Source organism: Lissotriton helveticus, chromosome 1_1, assembly GCF_964261635.1.
Source record: "Lissotriton helveticus chromosome 1_1, aLisHel1.1, whole genome shotgun sequence".
In the NCBI taxonomy this organism is placed as follows: Eukaryota; Metazoa; Chordata; class Amphibia; order Caudata; family Salamandridae; genus Lissotriton; species Lissotriton helveticus.
The window spans coordinates 1,259,211,311-1,259,239,238 of record NC_136057.1 but is presented as its reverse complement, the minus strand read 5'-3'; the positions used below and the strand labels follow the sequence as shown (position 1 = coordinate 1,259,239,238).

Here is a 27,928-nt window from a genome sequence, read left to right as displayed (position 1 = left end):
GCCCTTCTTCAGGTAGGATATTGGCGAAGGAGTTATAAGAAACCTGCCCATCCTGTCTGCTCTGTAGGGTTGGTGGCTACACCTTTACAACCTGAGGGCCAAATGAATTATGGTATATAAGTAGAATATTGTGGCCGAAAATATTGTCTTTTAAAAATATTGTGAATCAACATGGACTACCAAATTATTGTGCAGGTAAGTATGTATAGGTAAGTATAGGTTTACATGTGTAACTCCATGTTTATGTACACTGGAGTCCTATATATATATATCTCTAAGTACATAGATGTGGAGTTTAAAAACAACGGGGCATATTAACAAGACAGGCGATACAATTATCGCCGTTTTAGCGACAGAAAACTGCCGCTAAAATGGCGATAATGGGCTTGATAATATGCTCTATGGAATTCCAATTGAAGCCCATGTTAGATGTGAAGGACATCTAACATGGGCTTCAATTGGAATTCCATAGAGCATATTATCAAGCCCATTATCGCCTGTCTTGATAATATGCCCCAACGTTTTTTACTTTCTTCATATACTTGCCAGCAAAATATTTTGGTTGTCAATATGTTGGCAACAATATCTTTATAACACGATACGTCTGTCCTGAATATTCTGAAATGCAGTAGAGAAATCGACTTGGTGTGACTGGAATCTTCAGCGTGCGTCATCACGGCCAATGTATGGGTCAGTATATGGACAATGAATAAATACAAAGAACCAGAAAAGCACTAGAAACGCAGGCGCAGCAACTGCTGTAAAAATAAATTATGCAAAAAGCAGAGTAGAAGCTGTTTATTGGGTAGTAAAAGACAAAGACAACAGCAGAGAACATCTGGAATTATACTGCAATGTCTGGGCACGTGTACAAAACAGCATCTGGAAGACAAAATTCGAGCACTGTTTCTCCTGCTCCGAAACAGCACTGATGGCCATAAAATTAAATGACTATGTACCAATATATATACAATGGTGGTACGTAGCACCACCCAGGCAGTTGTCCTCGTGCTGTCACATTTCAGCAACAATACGTGCTGTATTTTTTTCAGCTTTAGACAAAAGTCTGTAGTGTAGTTTTATGTGTACTTTAATTATTTGTAAATTGGTGCACAAACAAAACTCACATTTGTGAAATTGTGAATACGGGTTGATAGTCTGATAAGTTGGGTCAAATTGTGGTTTTCCTCACGAAGATCAGCCCTATAGGCCTTTGCAACTATTTTACTGTAACATGTTCTGCCCAATCACTACCTTCTTCCCCTTGCACCTCCGTTGCCCTTACACGACAGAAGTGATTTGCATTCCTTAAATGTAAAAGCTTAATTACAAATTTTGCAGTGGCTTGCTCTTGTAGCACTTATGGCTCACTCATGAGTTCCAGTAGTAAGTCAGGTGTTAAGGAATAGTATTTTGCCTTGCCCCTGAAATTCAAGAGAAAGGTAGGACTTATACAAGAGTAACTAATGCCTACTTATCTTTGTGAATCACACCTTGTGTGTTTACTCATTGGCTTTTGTGAAATAACCAGGATAAATGGTATGATAATGTTAATCATGCTTAAATAAAAGCTGGAATGGTTGATCCTTTGGCAAGAGAACAATGCACTCTTATTAAGGACCAGCTCCGCATTTTAGTATGTATTAATAAGACGTGGGAGTGTACACGGGCCTTACAATGTATTTGATTTATTTTCTTATTGTAGTAATATATATGTATCTTTGGAAAACACCTTTCTTGTGGTCTAGATACAGATAGCTTTAGCTGTCTGTCATAAACAGCACTGTCATCAACACTTACATATCCTTTGAGTAGTCTTTGGGGTTATGTCTTAGTCTCTTTTGGATTGTTTTCTTGTCTATTTCAATATCTTTCTCCTGATTTAATGACTTTCCTTCCTATTCTTGCATTTGTAGCCACCCTGGACCTTTAGGTATCACCATATGTTTTGATTGGCTTAATGTCTCCTTCCACTGCTGATGTTAGAGAACTATTTTTCTATTTGCATTTTTCTGTGCCATTTAAGTTTTAGCATTGGATAAGACCGAATGCACATCACTTTCCTCTTTCTCTTCCTTTTTGTCTTTCTTCCCCATCTCTCTCTCTCGCTCTCTTCCTACTACACTTTCCCCTGCTACTTAGTTCCCCCATTCCCAATTATACTTGGTTTCCACTCCACTGCCTCTGTACTGCTCTCACCATCTCTCTATCACCAACACCAAAAAACCTTGCGTTGCTGCCTCTATTGGCTTTACCAATGCCTGTAGAATTGGACCAGGATTGGCAAAACCAGTTCTGGTAGGTGGCCATCATGGAATGGATAACTGTAAGTATACAAAGTAGCAAAAGTTATACCATACCTAGATGGCCATTGTGTTTAGTTGTCATGGGCTAGCTATCTTGCAATGGTATTTTGTATACTTATTTTGATAACGTTTCCAAAATGGTCATCACATTACATCTAGATGCTACTGGAGCGGTCAATGTTTGTGTTGGAGCTCTACAAGTATTGGCAAAGTAAATATCATCAACAAAGATTGCCCTCCGCTGCTGTGATACTTCACGATGACGCCTGGAGAGTAACATGCACTCTTAAAGTCTCCCTGTTAGTCTGGACCAGAGGTCTCCCACCTTTTCTGTGATAAGAGCTACTTCTGATCAGTGAAAATCATTGTGAGCTACTGAAGGTCATGTAATTCATGCATTTTCACCACACACCCCTTCACCCAGCTTCATTGACTTTAAACCGAATGCCCATGGAGCCTGATACTATTGTTTGAACAAAATACTGTGACTAGGGGTACTATGATGGGGCTGCCAAGTTTGTCAGTGAGTGTATGGTCTGTGGGGATGTATGAACAAGTGTGTGAAATAATGAATGGGATATATGTGTATGGGTGACTGAGAGCCTGTGTCACATGTACTTGTGGCACAGGACCTACGTTTTCGCCATATGTGGCACTGTTACATGTACATCACACACATACAAGAATTTTTTTTAAATAGGAGAAAGTTAAAGTGCAAAAAAGCGTTCTACAGAAATGTTCATGATAAGGAATTTTTTTCTGCATTTGATGGAACATTTTTCTGCTACCTAAATTTCTCCCATTTAAAAATAAAATGGCTGCTTTTTCAGTTATTAATATGGCAGCACGTCTACCAGCCACTGGGAGCAAGATGCCTGCTGTGTTTAAAAGCGACACTTTAAAATGGGAGCAAATTCATCTGAAGAGTTAACTTTATGTATATTTGCATTACATAAAACTCATCATTTTAATTTTCTCCCATGTCAACGTTTCTTTACAAACATCAGGCATAGTACTTTCAGTGGCCTGAGACATGGTGCCATATATATAACAGTAAAATACAGTCATCCGTTAAATGTGAAGAATTTGAAGTTAAGAGACATACTTCATAAAACAATTTAAAGTAGAGAAAAACATTAAGACAATGTTTCATAGAAATATTTTTCTTCACTTAAAACTTTCCCAATTAAAAGAAAATGACTCTATTTTTCAGTTACAAAAATGGCTATGTGTCTACCAGCCATTAGGAGCAAGATGCCTGCTGTTTGTAAATGCAAAACTTTGACAAGGGAGAATATTAAAATGGAGAGATAACTTAATTATTAAGTTATCTCTTCATTTTAATTTGCTCTCATTATGGAGAGCTAACTTAATCATTAAGTTTATCTCTCATTTAAAAGCATTAAGAAATATCACTTTGTTCTCATGCTCCAGTTTTGAGTTGGGAACAACATCTGTTTAGTTGTGAAATACCTCAGTGCTCAGTTCTGAACCTCTGTGACCCACCAGGGTCATAAATCTGACTGAGCACTGCTGGCACACGATAAACTGGTTGGAGACACCTGGTTTGCATGGACAAAATAATGCCAAATTATTAAACATGCTTGCTTTGATCCCTAACAAATTGCAAAAGGCAAGGTCATGTAACCATTGCAAAACAAAAAACATAATTTTGCAGGAGTTAATAGTGCAGATAACGCATAACAGAATTGGTTATTTCTCCTCATTAAGTCCATCTGTAGACTGTAGCAAAGCCCTTGCCTCACCTGATGCCTATGAGACAGAGCTGCAATTAAAACCAAAGGTATTTATTACTTAATAAAAGGTATTTTTTACATGAATCATCGTGAGGGGACGAATATGGGGCTTAGTACCTTACAAAATCAGCTCCAATAATGTATCTTATGTTCGCCCTATGTAACCATTTCTCTTCCATACTTTTAGTAGCTGTGCCAAGAGAGCATGTACAATAATTACCGCAAACAGTGGTATTATTTAAAGAGTATTTATCCCATAATGTACCTTATGTTCACCCTATGTAACGTTTCCTCTTTCATACTTTCAGTAGCTATACCGAGAGAGCATGTACAATAATTACCGCAAACAGTAGTATTACTTAAAGAGTATTTATCCCATAATGTACCTTATGTTCGCCCTATGTAATGTTTCCTCTTCCATACTTTCAGTAGCTATACCGAGAGAGCATATACAATAATTACTGCAAACATTTCGCCCTATGTAACGTTTCCTCTTTCATACTTTCAGTAGCTATATCGGGAGAGCATGTACAATAATTACTGCAAACAGTAGTATTACTTAAAGGGTATTTGTCCCATAATGTACCTTATGTTCTCCCTATATAACGTTTCCTCTTCCATACTTTCAGTAGCTATACCGAGAGCATGTACAATAATTACCGCAAACAGTAGTATTACTTAAAGAGTATTTATCCCATAATGTACCTTATGTTCGCCCTAAGTAACGTTTCCTCTTCCATACTTTCAGTAGCTATACCGAGAGAGCATGTACAATAATTACCGCAAACATTTCGCCCTATGTAACGTTTCCTCTTTCATACTTTCAGTAGCTACACTGAGAGAGCATTTACAATAATTACCGCAAACAGAAGTATTATTTAAAGGGTATTTATCCCATAATGTACCTTATACTCGCCATATGTAAGGTTTCCTCTTCCATACTTTCAGTGGCTATATCGAGAGAGCATGTATAAGAATTACCGTAAACAGTAGTATTACTTAAAGAGTATTTATCCCATAATGTACCTTATGTTCACCCTATGTAACGTTTATTCTTTCATACTTTCAGTAGCTATACCGAGAGAGCATGTACAATAATTACTGCAAACAGTAGTATTAATTAAAGGGCATTTATCCCATAATGTACCTTATGTTCGCCCTATGTAATGTTTCCTCTTTCATACTTGAAGTAGCTATACAGAGAGAGCATGTACAATAATTACCGCAAACAGTAGTGTTACTCAGAGTATTATCCCACAATGCACGTTATGTTTGCCCTATGTAACGTTTCCTCTTCCATACTTCCAGTATCTATACCGAGAGAGCATGTGCAATAATTACCGCAAACAATAGTATTACTTAAAGAGTATATATGCCATAATGTACCTTATGTTCACCCTATGTAACATTTCCTCTTCCATACTTCCAGTAGCTGTATCGAGAGAGCATGTACAATAATTACCGCAAACAGTAGTATTACTTAAAGGGTATTTATCCCATAATGTACCTTATGTTTGCCCTATGTAATGTTTCCTCTTCCATACTTTCAGTAGGTAACCGAGAGAGCATGTACAATAATTACCGCAAACAGTAGTGTTACTTAAAGAGTATTTTCCATGCACTTAAGGAATGATACATTACACAAAACACTGTGAGAGAATGTGAAAGGTTTGTGATACAATTGAAAATCTAACTCCTATAATGTACCATTGGCACACCTTATGTAACATTTCCTCTCTCATGCTCAAAATAGCCATACTGAGGGATTAGGCACAATAATTGTCAAGAACAGCAGTGTAATTAAAAGAATGTTTACCAGGCATTTAAGAAGTGAGCTCCCCCGTCGTCCTTACTGTCCTGCGAGTCAAATGACCGTTTGACTGTGTTTTGCAAGCACCCTGAAGGGTAGCACATGATATGATAAAAAAAATGCATTTCTCTAAAATGTGGAAAACCTATGCGTACCTGCACCCACAGAAATGCTTTGTATGCTGTTCCAGTATATTGTGTGTACAAATCAATCACTGATTTTTTATTTTTTATTACTTTCTTTGAATGTTTGCCCTACAGTTACAGGCTTAATTCAAGCCTGCACAACATCCTCTTTTACACAAAGAAGACATGTGTGTAATTAAACTTACAGGACATTTAACAGAACGATTAGGCAAGCAATCTGATTAGCACTAAGAAGGTCCTGATGAAGGGCTGGACCCTTTAGGCACAAACACCGAACACGTTGACTGCTGACAAGCGATGCTAAGGAGAATTAGCACATCAAAATACCATCACCACTTTACTTTTTAATCTTACCCCTATACTACAAATCCCCATTAAATTTCACATTTTAAGGTATAGGAGGTAATTATATACATCTCTGCACGGATCCAAGCAGTACCCTGCTACAGATGGAGGCAGCACTCCTCTGGGGAAGCGGGTACCCAGATGCAAATTCCAATGATGCTGCCACCAAACATAAAAACATAGTGGTGATTACTTACCCTACCAGTGGCAATTACTGGTTGAGGGCTTCGGGTTGACACTCAAGGCACCCAGTCTCTATACACCAGTGCAATTCACTCTCCCTTTGATTAATGATGATTATTCTATGGAAGATGAGTGAACCATTGCCTAGCTTTTACCTCCCACCCTTTGATTTTTTGAACAAACAAAGAATGTCAAAGCGATACTGGCTGACCTTGCTAATGTTTGTTTTTAAAATTTTATTCATTTAAGTTTATTTAAATATGAATGGACTACCACCATGATGCAGTGGAGCACTTTAGAGAAAATATTAGAATCCCAATTTCTATGCTTCACTGTAATTTTCGGCTGCTGTAATTGGAGGGCCTGATTTAGCTGGTGCTGGTTAGCACACTGCCAGCCCGTGGCAGCAGCGGTGGGGAAAACGCCAACAAGCAGGCAACATCACGACTGCCATATTGTGATATCACCGCAGGGCTGGTGGTGTGCAAAACAAGGGACACAAGGAAAATCACATGGGTTTCAATTGCATAATATGTTTAATTTCCACGTAATTACAAGAGTAACACTTGTGATTCTTAAGAGGATGTATTTCTGATTCACTTTAAGCACACTACCAAGGGGGAGATGTTCAACGAAATTTTGTTCTCACATGACCTTAGGTTTGTAAACTGATTGTGCTCCCCGAATGTGGAGTTTGATTACACTTTTACTGGCAGGGGACTACGTTCTATAATTGATTTTATAATTGCTCCTAATTGCTATGCTAATCTTATTGCAAACTATAACTTACATTCAAACGTACTGAGTGACCACCTGCCCTTGAGTATTAATATTCATCTGCCCTCAGCTGATGAATTACACTTAAAAAACAAACTGACATAGATCAAAAATATCTCTCTAGCACGTTTTAATGGATATACCTTACGCTGGTCCAGTCATAACCCTGTTGAATTGAATAAGCAAATTTTAACAATGGCTTACGATTTAATCTTAATGTGTCTGCAGAAACTACATCCTATGATAATACTTTGTGGGCTTTCTCAGAAATCACCCGGAATACCCAAAACCTGCTCACTGTGGAATCAAACGGCTCACGATCCCGAAATAACGGCTGGTTTGACCTGCATTGTACAAAAACATACACATGTCTTAAAGAGGCTTTACACAGGGCCGTGAGAGATCAGGAGGATATCCGAGACTGTAGAAGGAAGTATAATTTGGCCAGAAAACCAGGAAGAAAGAGCTAAAAGACCTAGCCTGGGATGCTCTATATGTAGCATCTCAGAGCAAAGATAACTCATCATTCTGGAGGGCACTTAATGCTCCATTCTTTACTGGGTCTGACGTGGTGACATTAGCGGTCGCAATCGATGAGAATACTTAGATAGATTTCTTCTCAAACGTGTATAAATTAAAGGATAGTGTAGATAGTACCACGGACATTGTGAATAGCCAGAGTGGTGACCTTTCTATTTTTTTGCCAAATGAACGTAATTTTACTCATGAAGAGGTTATTGGTGCGATCAACGCAAGCAAGGGTGGTAAGGCTCCCGCCCCGACGGGGTCCCTATTGACTTGTTTAAGTTAACACCTTTATTATGGGCCCCCCTATTAACATGGGTTGTTCAAGCTTGCTGTAAGAACGGTTTTATCAAAACTTGGTCCGAATCCGTAATTGTTGCGATTTTAAAAAAAGGGGAGAGTGAAAACCCAACATGTTATCGCCCGATATCCATACTTGACTCCCTGATGAAGGTAGCAGGAAGGATAGTATTAGATAAAATACAAACCTGGGCAGAGGAGAATAACATTTTATGTGATGTCCAATATGGTTTTAGAGAGGGCCTTGGAACAAACGAGCAGGTTTTAAATTTAAGCATTTTAGTAGGAAAATACACCCAGGCAAAGGCTGGGAAATTTTACGTAGCTTTTGTAGACCTCACAGCCACCTTTGACTGTGTTATACACAGTAAATTATGGGATATTTTGGTGGACATGAAGGTTGACCAGGTTTTGGTCCAGTTTTTAAGACAATTATATTTGAGGGCCGCTGCTAAGGTGTGGTATGGAAACAACTGGGAGTGTACTGCGTCATTCAAAGTGGAGAAGGGAGTGAGACAAGGCTGTGTCTTGGCGCCGTTCCTGTTCACCTTACATACAAACTGTTTGGAACAGGAACTGGCTGGTAAGGCTAGAGACCTTCCATATATGTACAAATGCCTGGTTGTCTCCCTTCTCTACGCAGAAGACGCAGTACCTATGGCCCGCATACAGTTTGGTTTGCAGAAGGCCCTTGCTTTGTACACCAGTTTTATGGACAATCTGGGGCTCAAGTAAATGCCCAAAAAATGTTTATTATGACGTGGTCGGGGTAGGAAAAAATTTAGCAATCGTCCATTGGGAGATAGCAGGGTTGCCTCCACCAACATCTTCACATACCTTGGTGTTGTGTTCGAACAGCCAAGTTCATGGGGGCCAGCAGTCAAGACAAGCAGCCTTCTTTTTATGAAGTCGACTGCAGCCATGGTAAACTTTTCGAGGAAAATGGGCAAAAGACTTCCTGGGATCCTCCTAAAGATTTATCAAGCAAAATGCGTGAGCATCGCAACGTTTGGGGCGGGAGTCTGGGGCTTTTATGACGTATCCTCTATACAACGCGTGGAAAATGCATTTTTAAGGTATATTTTAGCAGTTCCTGTGAGTTTACCAGTTTTAAACTGTCACAGCGAGTTGGGTATTTCTTATATTACAGATGTGATTAAAGTACAACCAGTGCGTCTTTGGCACCGTGTTTTGACCTCCAGTTTTACTGGCCTGAATAGGAAGATTATCAAGGACTCAATGAATTTGGATCATGCAACTAAGATTAATTGGTTGAAATATGTCCAAAATTCATGATTGATTTGGGGCATCAAGAATATTATACTGCCCCAGAGTCAATGAATTCCATACCAAGGAAGGTATTTAAAGTTATTTGCATGTCCCATCTTGAGTTGCTTAGAATGGCCATTGAGATGAATAAACGTATGGTCGTCCAACATCAAATGACCTTGATCACTTATGAAATACAACTGTATTTCTTATGCTGTACTGGGGTATATGATAGATATCTTTTAACATGTTTTAGGTTTGGTATCTTTCATTGTTTAATCAGCTACCCAACGATGAATGATTGGTCTAGTAATCTTAGCCCTTGTCCTTGTGACAATATCTCCCCTCAAACTACCATTCACGCGATTTTATTTTGTACATAATACGGTAAGGAAAGATCTAGATGGACTGTGCCCCTATTAAAGATGGGGGGATGGAAGCAATGCCGCCATGCCTTTTTATACCTGCAGTTTCTGGATAGTGTGTATAGTATTGGTGTCATGACCGGCTTTCTAAAGAACATCTTAAAAGCTAGGAAAAGAATAAATAGCTAAAAATTTAATGTAGATGAATTTGTCTGTACTATTAGTTGATGGGTTAATATGATCAGTTTAGTATTGTTTTTATTTAATGAACTGTGAAATATTTGTATATCTGTATTTTATTTGTCTGCTTTTGTGATTTTAATGGTTAAAATCAAATAAAGCATATTTTGATTTGATTTGATTGGTTCTTAAGTGCATAAAGATTTGTATTGGACTATTTGCTCCTAATAAGATTTTCATGCAAGTCGCTACTTAGCCATCTTTGTTGCATAACAAAGTGCGATGGCAGCTGATAAACTTTGAAAGGAGGGGCGTAAATGTGAAATCATCACAACTAAAATTTCCTTCAACGCTAAAGAGATTTTCCTCGGCGATTTCAACCTGCACTGGAATGATCTAAGGATCTCTACGTCAACGCCATCAAAGACCTCGTAACCGATCAAACCCTGACTCAAGCCTGCTCTCTGCCAACTCACTCAAAAGGGGCCACCCTGGAGTGGATCATCTCTAAGGAATCTTCAGTTAAGCTTACCTTCATAGACCCATGTGACTGGTCTGACCACCACGCAATTGCCTTACTTTTACCCTGGACCCACAAGACAAAGGCACTGCAACAGGTGATTCCCAAATGATGGATCAGAGACACCAGGAACCTTGACCACATGAAACTGGAGGCTTGCTGCAAATCTGACCTCCCCCCGCATATAACTACGGTCAGTGACCTCAATGATCATTACTCAGCGACTATATCGAACATTCTGGATGACCTTGCCCCACTAAAACTAAAAAGAACACAAATCAAAGACAGAAACCCATGGTTCACTGGATCCCTCAACATGGAGAGGAGATCCCTCCAGCAATCTGAAAGAATTTTGGAGACAGCACCCCTCTGCTGCGCATCTGAAACTTCTCCGTCAGGCGAGAAACTCCTACAACAAGAACATCCTCAATTAAAAAAGAATACTTCAGATCGGAACTGGGAAATGCCAAGAATAGACCCTGCAAGCTCTTTGAACTGGTCAAACACCAATCAAATAAACTAGCTAAAACACCGAAAGAGTCTCCCAAGTCTCTAATATCATCTGAGGAATTCTCCTCTTTCTTCGCCGATAAAATCACAGCATTAGAAAATGAACTCAGTTCCGCCACATATTCTCAACCCCTTCCTGACCTGCCCACTTGTCCGCGCTACCTCCCCTGGCCTCACCTAAAAACCAAGCATGTTGGACCGACTTCAAATACTATGACGAAGTCTCTAAAATCCTGTCTACCCTAAACCCGAATAACCATTTCAATGACCCGCTTCCATCCAACTGCCTTGCTGCTACCTCCCGATCCATTGTTCATAGCTGGACTGCAATAATAAACGCCTCTCTCCAGCAGGGATCGATGCTGGACTCCCCGAAAGCCGGCCAACTCCTCCCTATTTTAAAAAATCATCACTGGATCCAGCCTCCCCTGACAACTTCAGCCCTATCTCCAATATCCCTCTGTTAGCCAAAGTGTTAGAAAAGTGTGTACAACAGCAACTAAGTCAACATATCAACAACTTTCACCTACTTGATGACTTCCAATCTGGATTCAGACCTGGGCACAGCACTGAAACTCCCATGCTCCACATCGTGGATGATGCCCTCCAAACCCTAGACCAAGGCAAAACCTGCCTTCTAATCCTCTTAGATCTATCCTCGGTCTTCGACACGGTCAACCATGAAAAACTACTCGTACGCCTCAAACTCAGGATGGTTTTGGATGGCTCTGTTTTAGAATGGTTTAGGTCCTTCCTCCACAACCGGTCACAGAGATTCCTAATTAAAGGCAACCTATCAGCTCCCACCCCGGTCACGGTTGGAGTCCCTCAAGGCTCAACCCTGTCTCCCACCCTCTTTAATCTTTACTTAGAGCCGCTCACCGAAGTTCTTCGCACCGCTAACATCTCCTACCATATGTACGTGGACGACACCCAAATATACATTAAAATGTAATCACTCGAGGAGATCCTCTGCCTAAAAGAGGCCCTGAAACTGGCCATCCAATGGCTAGCCTCTAACATACTCAAACTAAACGCATAGAAAACTGAATGTCTCCTAATCTCCCCTACAAAAGGCAACCCAGAGATTCAGATGTGGATCAAGGCCATCACAACCTTAAACTGCCCACCGACCATCGTGGACTCGGACAAATCTCTGGGTATAATCCTCGACTGCAACCTTAACATGCAGGACCACATCAACTCGATGGCTAAATCAGTCAGGTTTCACCTGAGCTACCTATGGAAGCTGAAACCCTTCATCGATGCTCCTGACCTAAAAATGGCAGTCCAAGCACTAGTAATCTCTAGGCTGGAATATGGCTGCTCCACTCTCTTGGGATTACCCAAGATCGCCCTGGCACCTTTAAAAGCCTGCCTCAACGAGGCCGCCAGACTACTTACTGGTACTAGGAAATTCAACCACATCTCTCCTCATTTGAAAGCTTAGAACTGGCTCCCCTCGAGGCCAGAATACAGCTGAAACTGGCATGCATTACACACAAGGCTCTATACAGAAACTTTCCTGCTTATCTGGCACAGAAACTAGTGGTATCTGGGGGAAGCAGGAAGTCCCGGTCCGGCAGAGACCTCTTGCTCCAACCTGCCCGCTTTCGGAAAAATCAAACCTACAATCGGGCTTTCTCCGGGGCTGCACCAAGAATTCAGAACTCTTTCCCACCCACCATCAGAAGAATCCCTTCTCTGGCATGCTTCAAAAAGGAAGCCAAAACTTTCCTCATGGGTACATTTCTCGTCTAATTTCGGCCTTCAACCACCACAGTGTGTCGGACTAATCTAAGACTATCGCCTTATTTTTACGGATTCTAACTGTAATTGTAGCCATACACTTGTGTCCCTCTTCTCCCCTATAGGGAATCATTTTGTATACTTCAGTACTTCTAAGCCTTTTGTATGTTCATTTCTGTAAACCTTGTAAAGTGCTCTGATACCCTCACGGGTCAAGTTTGCACTCTATAAAATGCTAAATAAATAATTAAATAAAATCAGTACAATACATGGAATTGGAGCAAGCGAGCAGGGCTGCCAGTCGTAGCGCGCCCTGCATCGCATTTTGCGATGCAGGGCACGGAACGAAATTCGTTTTATTGATTTAATTGTTTACTTACCTGCAATCATCCATATTCTGGTCTTTATCACCCCCCACCCAACCCCTCCCCCGCCCCGCCTGTCTGCCCCACCGCAACTCCCTCCACGGGCCGCGGCTGATAGTGACATTGAAGGATTATAAAATTGTATTTATTTTCCTCTTGTTACATTTTTTGTAGAACTGTGTAGTACCCTTAGTAAATTTCAAAAGATAAAACTTTTTTCTATATATACCCGTGTTTTGAATATTATTGTGTTGTGATTGGTTCATTGGTTCCTGTGTCCTCACAAGGAACAAAATATTTCTTGGATAAAAGACATTTGAATAATAATTCTCAGGCGAGTTTATCAATATTTCTTGCAGTTAAAAATATATATCAAAAGCAATAGAACAGAGTATTCCTAATAAATAAATTGAAGGCGCTTTTTACCCGTTCATTTGATTTGCCCAAGCCCTCAAGGGTAGATTGGGTTTCCCATTATATTCAATTGAACATGTGTCCAGCCTGCCACTGCAGGCTGGAGTGCTCACTTGCCCGGATTGTGTTTCTAAACATGTGTCCAGCCTGCCATTGCAGGTCCGTGTGTGCGCAATTGTGCTTCTAATCAGTCTGGCCTGTCTAAATAACTAGCCATCCTGGGAGGACCTTTCAGTATGACTAGAGCACCCGAAGGTATGTCTTAAGAGGTGAAGTGAGTGGTAAGTGAAAAGCAGGGCAGGCATCCATGTGTGTTCTCAGCCCAGGTAGTAAAAAATATCCATGTGTCTTTCCACTACCTTTGAGATTTGCTCGTCCCATAGGCAACATGGGGAAAGGGTTGAAATTACTTCAGGCTGCAATAGTGGAGTGCAGTGGAGCAGCCTCATAAGGTTTCCTTTTATTACATCCCAGGGACAAACGCATTCCAGTGGTAAAGGTGGATTTGACATGACTAGCGTAGAAAGTGATACCAAAGGGGATGATGGACGGAGCATTGGAGCAAATCAAACACTCAGCCCCAGTCAACTGATCTGGGTTTAATCCATCATCATTCTTTAGCTCACTCCATCACCCCAGTTCAGATATGGCCACATACAAATCAGTCTGACCCTGTGCCTCATGGGAACAGTCCAGGCCAAAAACAGACAAGCCATGCCTTCCCTGGACCGGAAACAAGCATTCTGGGACCGGTTTCTGGCTATTCTGCCGTCATCAGCCAAGCTAGCTTGAATCCAGTGACAAAGTGAGCAAGGGACCCATGTCTGGGCATGACCAGCCAACTTAGGGTGAACAAAGCGATACCAAAGGGGATGATGGACGGAGCGTTGGAGCAAATCAAACACTCACCCCCAGTCAACTGATCTGGGTTTAATCCATCATCATTCTTTAGCTCACTCCACCTAGCGTAGAAAGTGGGCATTTCTCTGCTCTAAAACTCTTTATGTGTCTTTGTGCTTGGCTCCAGTCCACTCCAGTCCACACTGGAGGCTGGAGGAGCACATCTGGGCATTCCCCAGTGACAGCTGTAAAACATTTGGCATGCAACTGGAACAACAGACCTCTGCCATTTGAGGTCCTGGCTGGATAAATTGGAGGAAGAGGTTTTGACACTTGGCCTCTGGAGCCAGATCATGGCCCCACTAAAGATTAAGATCTCCATTGCACGGCCTCATGACAGACAGGACTGAAATGTAGGGGAGAAATCTGTGGTTGAAAGGGAGAGCCTTTGAACCACCGTCAAAGGCACATTACAGTATAACTGATAGAGGCTGCACTTTCTGTATCCTTCATCAACTTTTAAACCTCACTTGCAACTCACTTGTTTTAAAATTTGCACAAATTGTATTGATGTAAGCCCACCTTAACGCTTACCTTTCACCTCTTACAACCCTGGTTGCTCCGCATACTCCCCGGTCCACCACGAGCTTTCCCGGTTGTTGTGGAGGGAGGCGCGGTTTCAGTCACTTCTGGGCTAGAGTGGGGGAGGCCAGGTGGTGCTGGCTGCCGCTCATTGCATAAATGACAATGACACACACTTTGCGCTTCGCGCTGCAGAAGCGCACAGGAAGCAAAAGCCTGCTGATAGAGGCTGCACTTTCTGTATCCTTCATCAACTTTTAAACTTCACTTGCGACGCTCTTGTTTTAAAATTTGCACAAATTGTATTGTTTTAAGCCCACCTTAACACTTACCTTTCGCCTCTGACAACCTTGTTGCTACGCATACTCCCCGGTCCACCATAGGCTTTCCCGGTTGTTGTGGAGGGAGGCATGGTTTCAGTCAATTCTGGGTTAGAAGGGGGGAGGCGGAGTGGCACTGGCTGCCGTTCATAGCATAAATTACGATGACACACGCTTCGCGCTGTGGACGCGTGCAGGAAGCGAAAGCCTGCTGATAGAGGCTGCACTTTCTGTATCCTTCATCAACTTTTAAACTTCACTTGCGACGCTCTTGTTTTGAAATTTGCACAAATTGTATTGTTTTAAGCCCCACCTTAATGCTTACCTTTCACACATACTCCCCGGTCCACCATAGGCTTTCCCGGTTGTTGTGGAGGGAGGTGCGGTTTCAGTCACTTCCGGGCTAGAGGGGGGGGGGGAGCGGTGGTGCTGGCTGCCGCTCATTGCATAAATTACGATGACACACGCTTTGTGCAGCGGGTGCTGGTAGCGCGCGGAAGGCAAGCCCATCTGCACCCATCTGCGCCTGGCCAGGTCCAGGGGCCACGACCCCTGTCTCTTTTACGAAGAAAATAAAGGCCTATACTCTGAAATCACTACTAGATCTGCACCCCATGACTAATGTGAATTGTAGACCCCTAACCCTAGAGAATCAGGCTTCCAACTGTTACTGTTGTGGCTTCTCATTTGTTACACAACTGGAAATGGCACATGCTGATATTACTCCTTGCCCCTTGAAATCTAATGTTCAGGGGTTTCCTTCTGACAAAACTCAAGTAGCTCCTTCAAAAGAATTCACCTTTTTCAGCCTAAACTCCAGATCACTTCCCAAACATAAGGAAGATAGGCATGACCTGTTACTAAACACACAGCCCAATGCCATTTTCCTAACGGAGACATGGCTAAATGAGAGTTCAGGACCAGATCTGGCAATCGTCCTACCCCCATTTATTAAATGAAATTAAATGAAAAGGGCATTTCTAAAGCGCATGGCTACCTGGAGGCCTCCCTGCGCTATCCTTAAGAAAGATCGTATTAATAAAATTGGAGGAGGAATTGCAATTATCTTTAAAAATATCTACACTTGCAAATGGGTGGATATATCATTTATAGGCTGCGAAGCCTGCTTATTTAATCTCTCGCTCATCTCTCAATTTACTTTTTCTGGGATCCTGATTTATCGACCCCCAGGTCCTGTTGGACCTTGGGCATTGCTGCTCCCTGAACTCATTGCTCCCCTTTTGGAAGCGACAAACTTCACCATTCTAGGAGATTTAAATATCCACTTTAATGACCCAACATGTACTGTCAGCTCCACCTTGGCTGCTGATTTAGCAGCCATGAATGTGTTACTTCATAACTCTGGGCCCACTCACCAGGCTGGATATTTGCTCGACCCTATTTTTTCTAAGTTAACTAACTTCTTATGCCAGTCAGCCCTCCCCATCACTTGGTCAGATCACTTCCTAGCCGATTTTAGGGTAAAACTGGAGACACAGTGCATAAACTCTTTTAACATTCCTCCAAAAGAGGGCTTCAGAAATTGGAAAATTTTAGATCTTGATTAATTTAATCAACATCTTCTAAACAATATTTCTGCCACACCCCAACAAAGATTGCAGAGGCGGACAACATTCAATCATGGCTGATGGCCTCTGTAGACGCATGCTTACCTCTGTTTAATAAAAAAAGAGCAACCATCGCCCTCCTGCCCTCCTGCCCCATGGTTCTCTGACAAATTAAAAACAGTTAGAAACCACATGCAAAGCGCTAGAAAGACACTGGAGAAAGGACTATGCACCTGAGGCAAAACGTATCTATAAACGGGCAAAAAACGATTACCATGATCTATTTAAAGCTGCGCGTGCAGAACATGCAAAACACACATCACTTAAGCTCACCACAATCCTAAATTCCTATTTAAAGTTGTTAAAGAGCTGTCAGGTGTATCTTGCCAACCCTCGCCAACGGAGCTAAATATAGCACAATGCGAAAACCTGGTGGACAACTTCATCGAAAAAATTGAAAAAATGTACAATCAATTTAATAGCATACCCACGAATACAGAGCCATTTCCTAAACCCATTGCACTCACCTTGGACAGTACCAGTACCATGTCTTCTATGATACAGTCAACCACTGCTACTCGTGGTGAGACGCTGGAAAGCTGGCTGCCCTTAGACATACCATATTTTAGATGCATCCTCGCCGGTCTTAGATCTGGCTCCCACTTCCCATTCCCATCCTTCAAAAACTGGAACTACCATTACTTAATGTTATGATGGAACTGCTCAATTCATCACTACGTCTCAGGTGAAGTTCCAAGTCCCCGGTTCAAAAAAGCACGCATGGGTGGTAAATCCTTTGCCTGTGGAACTCACTGCCCTTACAACTCCGGCATGAAACTATTTACCACAAGTTCCGGAAAGACCTGAAGACTTGGTTATTTAACCAATAATGCAGATCCTCCTCTTGCGTGTGTCCGTTGGCACCTGGAAACCTCCGGGTAGCTGTGCGCGCTATAAATTCAACAATAATAATAATAATAGAACTACTGGTGCCATACTTCAGCAGGGCAGAGATACGCTTGTGTGGAAGTGGGACCAGCGAACCTGGATCTGAGTGTTGCACACTGCCAGAGAGCTCTGTTGTGCACAAGGAGGATTACTGCCATTGAAAGGGACCAGGCGCCCTTTCTGAATAGTGGCGAGCCTGGACTAACTACCTGCGGCTGTGTGGCACCCTTACAGTGTGTTCTCCAAGGGCTTGTTTGCTTGCCCCCAGTTCTTTCAGAGGTCTTAGGGACATTAATTATCTCCTACAAGGGACCCACATGTCTACTTGTGACACCTGGAGAGTGGTGCCCTCTTATGCTGGGTCTGGTGGCTTAGTGGATTAATGTATCCATTGCAGTGTTCGACCTCATGGTCACAGGTTCAATTCCCGGCGGGTTGACTCAGCCTTTCATCCTTTCTCAGATCAATAAAATGTGAACAATTGAGTTGGGTAGCAATAAACACCTGGTATTCATGCCAAGATGCCCCTCTGGGAGTGAACGTGCGCTTTAAAAATACACATGTTATGTTGAGTACCCACATCGTCTGCTGGATCCCAACTGGTGGCACGGCTTGAGTGTGACACTAATAATTGTGACTGGAGACCAGATTGCCTTGTGCAGAGCCCTAACTGCCTTGCCTGCATCTAAGGTGTGTGGCCCCCGCATCGTGGGGATGCTTATTGTGTGCAATGTTGCGTTCGTCGGAAGTGGGGGCATAACCTTAGCAGCGCCTCATTCTACCTCGTCAGGCATTGCTGAACTTGCGCCTGTGTGTGTGATCGGAGTTGTCTGTTGCGAACAATATCAACGTGCACCGGTCATTGTGCTTCAGTTCCAGGGAGGCTCTGAATTTGCAACTCTTCATTGTGTGTGACTGGAATTGTCTGGTGCAACCCATATCAACGCACAACAGACGTTGTGGTAAAAGCATGCCTGGTTCCGTCACACATCTTCCTAATTGGCATACCTAACTTACTTCTAAGTTCCTAATATTTGGTACAAGATGTACCCAGAGCCTGAAGATAAATGCCATTAGTGGACTGCAGCCCCAATCGTACCTACAGTGGCAATGCAAATATGGCTTTAGTCCTATCTGTGTAACCTGACTGTATCAGTGAAAAACTGCAAATTAACCTGTCAAAATAAACCGGTGGTCGCTGGTTGAAGATATGAGCATTGAGCAAAGGGACGATAGTGATCACAATTCATTATTATTCAAATTGAGGGGTACTGATCTGAATAGGGACTCTTTAAGTGATATCTCTAAAAACGAGGAGCCGTTCGTAACCAATAACCGAAAAACAGTTGCGTGGCCTAAAGTCCAAGATGATCAGGGCTTATATACTAGAATTTATACGCTTTTTTTACTGTTTTTAACCAATCTGTGCAGCAGTGTGGGAAGTACACAACCCCTGGAATTAAACCACATTGTATCGGTGCATCATTAATTTTTATTAACTTTACTAAAAATATCACTAGTAGAAGGCTTCCTAGTATTGGGGTAAATCAGTAGTTCAACAATGACTGTAAGAAAGCCAAGAAGGCCCTGCAACAAGCAGTTAGAGTGCACTCCAGAACCGAAATAATTCAGGCTCGCAACAGCTACAAAGTAACGCTAATTAAAGCAAAGCAAGACTCCGCAGACAGAAATTGGCAAGATTTGGACCTGGCTTCCCAATGTAGGGACAGTCACCTTTTTTGGCACATTGTCTCAAAGGGGAGTAAGGAGAATGCTTTCACCCTTAACAATCACATTCAACCGGAGACCTGGGTGGACAATTTTACAAAATGATATTCGGGAACAGAGATGCAGGGTAGTTCTAACTCTTATAGGGCCTACCACCTCCAAGATACCACTATTTTAGCGGCGAATGCTAATAACACAGCATTGGCCTTCAGCCTAAAAGACACTCTGTAGATTAAAGGCAGGAAAAGCCCCTGGCCCTGATCTGATCCTGTGTGACCAGCATAAATCGGAACCAATGATATGGGCCCCATACATAAACCTTTTGTCTAATTATATATTGACCGGTGGGGATATTCCAGAAACATGGAGGGGACCGAGATAATTACCATTTATAAAAAAAGGGCGATGTTGCTATCCCCTCCAACTACAGACTCATCAGCCTGATAGACAATTTGCAAAAGATTTTTTCCAGGCAAGTCCTGGATAAATTACAATGCTGGATGGACAATAATATGAATAATGTCAACATACCAGGTGGGCTTTCGCTCCAAAATAAACATGTGTGATCAAGCTTTCAGATTCACTCTATTAACTTGGAAATATGTGCTACTCAGGAAGCAGAAGCTTTATGTAGCTTTTGTGGATCTGTGAGCTGCGTTTGATTTGTTGTGGAAGATTATGCTAGATCTAGGTGCCCCTGTAGATCTGGTAACAGTGATAGCATGACTCCATATGGATAATTATGCCCCAGTCAGATGGGGGAAAAACGGTCAACTAACTGAGAAGATACCAATACGGCGTGGGGTGCAACAAGGTTGTGTTCTCGCCCCCAGGCTGTTTTCCCTGTTCATCAATGATGTGGCAAGTTATTTAATGGTTAGCAAGAACAATGCTCCTTCCCTGCGCGGGGAAAAAGTCCCTATCCTGCTCTTTGCAGATAACTCCTTATTAATATCTAAGATACCAATGGACCTGCTATTATTTTTGGACAGATTCTTAGAATTTTGTGAAGATCGGAGATTGGAACGCAACATCTCCAAGACAAAATATATGGTGTTTGGGAAAATACGGGGTGGCCTTCGGGAGATCAGGATCTCACATGAGCCCCTAGAGCGGGATAAAAACTTTGATTATCTAGGCATAGGTTTGAGTGAGTCACTCAATTTGGAATACCAACTAAACAAGAGTTACTTAATCTTATGCCAAAGGTCCAAATCTACACTCACGGCCACATGCATCAATGTTGCAGTTTGCGAATCCTTAATTGCGAAAATTAAGGAATCGCAATTAAGGATTCGCAAACGGCAATGCATGAATAATTCGCTTTTTTTTAGCGATTCGGTAATTTTCCTTAATTGCGATTCACAATTTGCGAATCGCAATTAAGGAAAACCCTTCCCATTGATTCCTATGGGCCAAGAGGCCCATAGGAATCAAAGGGAAGGCATTTACAATTTGCGATTTTCAATTTGTGATTCGCAAATTGAAAATGCAATTTCAATGGTGCAGGGGGGTCCAAAGAACCCCTCCCTGCACCCCTGAAATTAAACTTAAGTGCAATTTACACACACACATGTCCCAAGGACATGTGTGTGTGTAACATGCAACTTTCAAAAATGAATTTTTGTGCATGTTTGAAGGTTTTCGGTAAATTAGCACGAGGTTCAACCTCATGCTGATTTACCCCTTCCAAATTACTAATTCGCAATTTAAAAATGATCATGCATTGCATTTCAGAAATCTGAAATTGCGATTTCTGAAATGCAATCGCAATTTTAGAAATCGCAACATGATTGCCATTCCTAAAATTGCGAAATACATGATGCATTCCACTTTTGATTATTGCATTCGCAAGCGGCCGAAAATTGCGATTCGCACCGTTTGCGAATGCAATTATCGTTGATGCATGTGCCCGATAGATTCTATAAACAATCTTACAATCAACCCCTATCCCCAGCACTGGAAATCTACCGTGCAAAAGCATAAAGCGGAGCCCTGTACGGGGCTGAGATTTGGGGCTACACCTCCGTTAATAAGTTAACAACTTGCGAAAACACTTTTGTTTGATCTCTCACTTCGGTTCCAATTACAACTCCTCTCATTCACCTTTTCTGTGATCTTGGGTTGAAGAGAATTGGGGACTTGGCTGCTCTGAAACCCTTAACCTATTGGCTGCGCCTATGGATAACCCCCAACTTATTGATTATCGAAATTCTTTACAGGAGGTTATGATGATTATTGCTGCAAAAAGCTTACCATGGTTTAAACATAACACAGACTGGTGCAAGACATTAAGTATGAGGGACCTGTGGGAAAATCCAGATAGGGCCACAAGAGATGACTTATTGAGATTAAAAGCCAGATATAGGGAGGTGGTGAAAAATTACTCTACCAATAATCTGACCAGCGGCCAGTTAACATCCAAATTCCTATCTGTAAAGTCATGCATACAATTTGAATCCTTTCTGGACCGAATCTCTCCCCATCTTGAAAAAAGCTTATACTTGAGATTCAGATACGGCAATCTGCTCCTAAAATTTCCTGGCAAGGAGGCGGTTGGCCTAGTATTGGATTTATGTCCTGCCGGCATTACAGTTCGAGAAACTGAAGAACACGTTTTGTTCTTCTGTGCTAGATACCAGCAAATACGCAGGAGGTGGATAAAACCAACCTGCCTCAATTTAGGAGCTTGACAGCATCAGATAACATACAGAATTTTAAAAACAGATGTATCTGAACCTGTAGTTGTTTCTGTCAGTCGCTTTTTATTTGCTTTCTGAATAATGCGACAGAAGCTTTTATCATAGATTGTACTGTATTATGAATTGTCTTGTAGAATATGCACCTTATGTACCCACATCTGTCTCTTAATGTATTTTGATGTATGTTTGACTGTCCATTTCTATCGCCCCTTTCAATAAGCTATTCGAAAATGTACTTCTTTTTATATTTTTTAACTTGTGATTTGACAATGTTTTTATTCTTTGTATACTTTGATGGTTTTGTTCAAACAAACCCCCCCCCAAAAAAAGGGGACCCTACACAGCCCTAGTGGATCACAAGGCAGTGAGCATGGTATTTAAAAGTAAGACATGTATACATGTTAACAGGTCGTCACATTGACTAGCACCCAAAAGCTATATTCACTGTGGCAGATCAATAGTTCTAAGTAGAAATTCAATTCAAAGGTGAAATCTGATTTTTATTTAATATTAAGGAAAAGTAACTTTCAGTGACTTACCTTTTCCCTGCTTAAAGTTCCAGAAGAATAATTTGCATTTGGTGTCCAACTTCTCCATGCCAGAAATTAGCATTTAAATAGGTGTGAAAAGGGTGTGAAATGCCTCCCAGGAGAAAACAATAGGCTGACATGAATGGGCAGCAGTAACTCATCTGAACTTCACAGAATTATAGGGTGGGGGGGCAGGGCATCATTTTCATTGTTACAATGCCAATTCTACTGCACTGTCAAATCCTGCTTGATACATCAGCTGTGATTTACACATAACACTAAGGGACATGCTTGAAAAGAGGAAAATAGGATGGCAAGACAATTCTTGTGGATCCATTTTCTGGTAGCTGATGAACCCTGTGTTTGGCCACTTGACCTCTTTCTCTGGATTTATTGTGGTCACAGTGGCTATCCCAAACTGGATTTTAGTGTTAGATGTGGGAGGTTACTAGGATTACCATATTACACACCCATACGCACACTCCTGACCTTGGAGCCAAAGTTTATTGTGGCTGAATAGTGTCCCCATCTTGAAAAAGCTCAAAGTGGGTAGGTTGATCCTAGTAACTTTTACCCTAATGGTGAAGGCATGCCCAAGAATTATTTCTACCCACTAGCTTGTGACAGGATATTCACTTTCTGGACCTGCGGAAGAATAGAAGAGGACTGGACCTGTGGCTCTGGCCTGAGAAGAACCCTGAGGACTGAACGTGCTTCCTTTTGTACCCAGGACAAAGAAGTGGACTACAGGGATACAACAAGCTTCAGGAGGTATTTCCTGCAACTGCCCAGCTAACCAGTGGCAACTGGACCTGGACTAGGCCCTATGGTTGCCCTCTGCCTGGCACTCAAGTTTGTCTTTAAATACTTCCCCCTAGGTCCTGGGTGACTTTAGAAGAGTACTATGATGAATTAGGACTTAAAGGACAAAGGGACCGATTTAGAGGTTGGTGGATTGTGGACTGTTTCCAAGGCAGAGTAACTTACTCCTGCCATGCTGAGCATACTTTGCATACCAAATTTAGAGATGTGCACCTGCTAAGTGGACATCTCCAGCATTTCCATGAACTGCAGTCTATCTTTTTCATGAACTGGTGTCATGGCGCTTTCTGTAAATTGAAAGTGTGCGAATGCAGCCCTATCAACATAATGACACCAATCTGCACATGGCTCACTTTCAATCTTGTTTTTTATTTCCAAAAACAAAATCTCAAAGCAGAATTTTGTTTTTGAATATAAAAAAACGATGACCCCCTTGCCATGGGAGTTTTCTCTCATGGTATAGGAGCAATTGAAAGGTTTTTAAGTTTACTTACTGCCATGTTTTGTGTGGCAGTTAGTAAAAGTAAAAACTGGCCATATGTCCGTCTGCAGACACATGGCTAAACCTCCGGTGGCAGTCAGAGGTGTATGTAAGGGTGGAGGAAAAGTAGTCTGTGCAATCTGCGTGCTGAAGGTCTGCCCATCTGTAAATCAGGTGGGCAGATCTTCAGTTCGGCAGACAGGGTACTCTGTCACCTTTGCGACAGAGTACCCTTCCCACCAAACTTTAAATCGGCCCCTAAATAGGAAGGTAGAATCTTTAATTAGGATGACCCTGGTAGATGTATCTATCACAGTCAGCCTCAAAATGTGCCTAGGCTCAGACTACTTCAACCATTGACTATCATTGTCAATTTGATGTTCTTGGTGCAAATCCTACTTAAAACTTTTAAAACATAATATTTCTGGTTCCCTTATTTCATTTTTGTTACTTTGGTGTCATTTTGTTCACTGCATTTTACTCTATACTAATTTATTTTGGGGTTGGGATTGTTTTGCATTTTGACTTTTTGTCTGTTTGGTAATACATAAATACTTTACACATTGCCCTAAATTGAGCCCGTATACTTCGTGGCCTAGCTACAAGAGGTTTGAGAGGGTAACTTTGTGACTTTGTGGGTTCACCTTGACAGGGGTTGTGATAGCTCCTTGGGGTGGGTAGTCACCCACCCCAAATACTAATTCAATGTCTTATAGGTGTCTATCCAAGATCAAGAAGGAATGGATCCTTCTAGATTCTCATGATATTTTATGAAAAAATATTCCTCCATTTGGTTGACAATCTGATTAATTTTAAGACACAACTTGTACAGACACTTTGCATTAATTAATTTTCTTAAGGTAGCCTTAAACATATTCTATAGGTACAACACACTTCGCCTTATGGTGCTTTGCATAATATTTTATTCTGTACTTAAAAATGTGTCTCGTTTACTGCTGCGTCTGTATAGGAAAGATTTCATCAGTCTGGGACTAAGAATCAGGGCTGATGCTTCAAATGAGATACAGGATGATCGAAGCCTTAAATGGAATGTAGAACCCGAAATGATATGATGAAGGAGGTGGCATAACAACTAAAGGATTTAGATATTATTTAGATATTGCTAATCTACCCCCTACTGTACATTAGTACGATACTGCAAGTCACTGAGGTGTTCCATGACCATATAGAGGAATGAAGCTGAAAGCTGAATTCCTTTATATGGCCATGGAGCTCTTAGGAGACGTTCAATATCCTAAATGTCCTTATAATGTACAGAGGGAGATACTTCATTCCTTATATTTTAATGGCTGATTTGCATATAGCCAGTGTCTAACCCAGGGTGGTGTGGAGTGCAAAAAACGATGGATTTAGGCCCAGATCCTTGTACTGGGGTGAATGTATGACATTGTTTTACATTCTGTCCATCAACTGTGTTTTTTGCAATTTTCACCCCGAGTGGGCTGGGTATGCTCAGACGTGAGTCCCAGGCTCTCCACACCACTGGAATCAAGCTATCCAGGCTGAATGAAGGCTGATAGCCAGAAACCGGTCCTTGGATGCTTGATTCCGGTCTGGGAAAGACATGGCTTGGTAGTTCGGACTGGACTGTTCCCATGAGGTACAGGGTCAGAGCTGATTTGCATATAGCCAGTGTCTAACCCAGGGTGGTGTGGAGTGCAAACAACAATGGATTTAGGCCCAGATCCTTGTACTGGGGTGAATGTATGACAGTGTTCTAAATTCTGTCCATCAACTGTGTTTTTTGCAATTTTCACCCCGAGTGGGCTGGGTATGCTCAGACGTGAGTCCCAGGCTCTCCACACCACTGGAGTCAAGCTATCCAGGCTGAATGAAGGCTGATAGCCAGAAACCGGTCCTTGGGTGCTTGATTTCGGTCTGGGAAAGACATGGCTTAGTAGTTCGGACTGGACTGTTCCCATGAGGCACAGGGTCAGAGCTGATTTGCATATAGCCAGTGTCTAACCCAGGGTGGTGTGGAGTGCAAAAAAACGATGGATTTAGGCCCAGATCCTTGTTCTGGGGTGAATGTATGACATTGTTCTACATTCTGTCCATCAACTGTGTTTTTTGCAATTTTCACCCCGAGTGGGCTGGGTATGCTCAGACGTGAGTCCCAGGCTCTCCACACCACTGGAGTCAAGCTATCCAGGCTGAATGAGACCGGTCCTTGGATGCTTGATTCCGGTCTGGGAAAGACATGGCTTGGTAGTTCAGACTGGACTGTTCCCATGAGGCACAGGGTCAGAGCTGATTTGCATATAGCCAGTGTCTAACCCAGGGTGGTGTGGAGTGCAAAAAAACGATGGATTTAGGCCCAGATCCTTGTACTGGGGTGAATGTATGACATTGTTCTACATTCTGTCCATCAACTGTGTTTTTTGCAACATCAACCAGGGCTGCAGCTGGGCCTCAAGCGGGGGAACACGTGAATGACCGTATCTGAATACACACATTACACACATTCTATTTCATACCCGGACAATATATATATGGGTTCTGGGCGGATCTCATGGAAGCAAGTGTGGGCAGGGATGCCAGAGGTTTTTGGAACCTTATAAGATCTAGGGATAGGCCAGTCAGCACCCTGATGACGTGTAATATCCCAGATCTGATTAATGTACGACCCAGATGACATGAAGTGGGGAACGTAGCACACGCCCCCAGCGTTTGTCACACCCCCAGTGTGCCCCTTGATGCGGCGCAATTGCGTAATTGGCGCTTTACATGGCATGAAGGGTGGACACACGTCCACAGCGTAGACACACGCCCACAGCGTTTGTCACGGCCCCAGCGTGCCCCTTGATGCGGCGCAATTACGACTCACATAGCATGAAGGGCGGAACGTACCACACGCCCCCAGCGTTTGTCACGCCCCCAGCACACACCCACAGCAGAACGCAGACACGCCCACAAGGGACTACTTTGCTGGCACGCTTCTTTTACCTTTTAAATGTATATGGTGGCCGTCTGCATAGCCTATGTCCTTCTTCTGCAACTGCCCTTTCCAACGCTGTATTGGGTGTTGTGATTGGTGCTGTGGTTACTGAGATTACCCGCCTCAAAGGTTTGGGCTCTCTCTTTATAATATTAGTATGGATACACACACACACACATATATATATACACATATATCTATATCCATACTAATATTATAAAGAGAGAGCCCAAACCTTTGAGGCGGTTAATCTCAGTAACCACAGCACCACTCCCCTCAACAACACTCCACTATACGCCACTCTACTCTACACTAATCAACTGTCCACAACTCCGCTCAACCCCACCTCACTCAACTTCATCGACAGCACTACACTGTATGCTATTACACCCTATGTCACTCCATTTTATGATACTCCAGATGTCACCAAACCACTGTATGCCCTTCCACTCTACGCTACTCCATTGTACGCTATTCCACTGTTAGCAACTCCACTCTACGACATAAACTCTGCGCTTTTTCACTCTATGACACTCCACCATACGCCACTTCAGTGTGCACCACTGCTCTGTACGATATACCTCCTTATGACATTGTACTTTACACCAGTCCATTGTGCACCACTCCACTCTATGACAATCCACTGCATCCTATTACATTGTATATCACTTCATTCTACAGTACTACACTCGACGCCAGTCTGCTGAATGCCAATCCACTCTACTGCAATACCCTCTATGCTATTCCACTGTGCAACACTCCACACTACACTAGTCTACTCTACACTGTTCCACTATATGCCACTCCACTCTACGTCACTACAATGTAGGCCAGTAACACTCAATGTTAGTTCACTCTACACCACTCTACTGTACACTGCTCCAGTATTTGCCATTCCACTCTACAACTCTCCACTCTATGCCACTA

The 27,928-nt window shown here is 42.3% G+C and overlaps 1 protein-coding gene across 1 annotated transcript in view; it reads right to left on the bottom strand.

Annotated features, from left to right (window-relative positions):
• LOC144822490 (laminin subunit beta-4-like) overlaps window positions 1–27,928 on the bottom strand; it is a 500,129-nt gene that overhangs the window by 286,079 nt on the left and 186,122 nt on the right. The gene's annotated exons all lie outside the window — the stretch shown is intronic.